Source organism: Aplysia californica, unplaced genomic scaffold (assembly GCF_000002075.1).
Source record: "Aplysia californica isolate F4 #8 unplaced genomic scaffold, AplCal3.0 scaffold00211, whole genome shotgun sequence".
Lineage (NCBI taxonomy): Eukaryota > Metazoa > Mollusca > Gastropoda > Aplysiida > Aplysiidae > Aplysia > Aplysia californica.
The window spans coordinates 764,514-766,859 of NW_004797481.1; positions in this window are offsets into that span (position 1 = coordinate 764,514).

A 2,346-nucleotide genomic window follows, 5' to 3' on the forward strand; every position below is an offset into this window, starting at 1 on the left:
CCCCCCCCCCCCCCCCGGAAAAAAATAACCCACCACCACCAAAAAACCCCAACCCTTGTGGGGACAGCCCTCAGAATTGCATACACCGGCACAGGTCTATTTAAACTTCATGTATTTCCTTGTGCCCAATAGCCTAGTGCTCATTACGACCTGCACGATTTTCTGGAACGCCATGACCTTGAGCATTTCTATATAACCTCCTTGTGTAAGCCCCAGACTAAGAATACTAAAGTCTTGCTCAAGTCGCAAAAAAGTAGGACAATTGAATTCAAAACAGCACAACGACATCAGCGTCTGTTGCTGCGACGGCACAATTTACAATGATTATAAGCCTTAAACGTTAATTATTATACACATTTCTGAAACCTGACCTACATAGATCTAGTTTAGGTGTAGTCTGCAATGTGTAGCGATGTTTCAAAGCCATATATATATATATCTAGTCATGTAGATGTCTGCATGAGATACGAGGGTTGTCCCAGAAATAACAAGAAAGCGGCTATGCATTGACAAGTTGTGTCATGATTGAGATACAACTTGTGCGTAGTTAATTAGCCAAACATTCCTTTTATTCCCCAACGTACGGTAGACTAACTATAAAGTGCAGTCAAAAATTCGTGGCGCAACTTATCTTCAAATAATATCTCTTTAACTGAAGAACCAATGTCACCTATACTTTGCACAGCAGTTTGTATAAATTTGGCTTAACCTAATCATATTTTCCCAAAACAATTGAGGCTCAATTTAAAAAGAAATTTTCTTAATACACGTACATGTACACTACACTATAAATCTCCATCACGCAGAGAATATGATTGTTCCCTTTTTATTACACGACTTATTGTCAAATATCTCCTCTCAACTATCAAACATAGGTTCTCCAATTTCTGCACTGTGACTTGTATCAATTGTGTCTTAACAGATCAACATTTTTGTAAACACCTGCAAGCTGTATTTTAGTAACTTCCTAAACGAAGATAAAAAATCCAAGCGGGTGGTTTCTACAGATTTTAAAATGTTTACAGCTGGGGCAATATTGCTTTTAATAGCAAGTCCGTCATGTTGTTTTTTAATCGGGACATTGTGTTTATTGAACGCGTGTTTTGAGGGCCATTAGTGCAAAGAACATGTTTACTGTAAAAATATTTTTTGTAACAAGTTTTGCTAGTAAAACTTGTCATTGATGAGCGGTGACGTAGGCCATATATATGTAATCAAAATGTGTGTGAGAAACGGGAAGTGCTGTGAACAATGCCATTTTACGTGTGACAGAGATTTCAAGTATTTTATATAAATTTGTGAAGAAAAGTTTTATAATGTAGCCTCATTTGTTCTGGAAAAATCTGATTTAGTAAAGACGAATTGATACAAACTGCTGTGCAAAGTATGGGTGACAGTGATTCATCCGTTAAAGAGATATTTGAGGATAAGTTGCGCCACGAATTTTGACCGCACTATAAAGGTTCTCAAAACATTCGTTCAATAAAATATTGTTGCCATAAAAGAAAGAAAAAAATATGGACTTGCTTTTAAAAATGATATTGCCCCAGCTGTGAACCTTTTAAAACCTGTAGAAACTACCACCCTCTTGAATTTTAAAAATTAGTATCTAGATCTAGAATTTTCTAGAATAGCCCTACAGCTAAAAAAAAAAGTGTTTACAAAAATACCCATCTATTTAGACACATTGGTACAAGTCATTTTGAAAAAGCTGGAGAGTCTATGTTAGAAAGTCTAAGAAATATTTGACAATAAATGGCGCCACGAATCTTTGACCGCCCTATATAATCAAAAGTATTTTCCCCATCGCTGCAGAATGTTACGTCAAGTGACCGAAGCCTGTCTTTGGTGTGCTCCACTAAGGTCAGATGGAAGTCTGAAGGGTTAAGGACTCAAAAAGCTTTCATTAGGTTATAATTGGAAGTCGCCAGCAGGCCTCGGTCCCTTTTTCTCTCGTGCTTTCGACTTCTTTTCGCACGCATCACAATTGTAATGAAGTCCCGAGATTATCTATACTGGCAGAACTGAAAATGCCTAGATACTGGACTATCCTATCCAGTTCTCCCGTCGGTCCGTAGGTACAGATCCTGCCGCGTCAATTAATGGTGTTGTCAACGTTTCCTGTCTCAGGGCCATGTGTGTCTGCACTGCTGAATGATGTGTTCTAATCTAGACGCTCAGAGATAGTATAAGAGCGTATAGGTTCTACCCTTGGAGTAACTATAATAGTTACTCCAAGGTTCTACCGTTTGGTCTGCTTCTCATGCGTGCATTTTGCCAGCATCGTTCCAACATGACAATGTCGTGCAAACATCGATGAGCTGTGCCTTGTGGTTATCTGTCAGT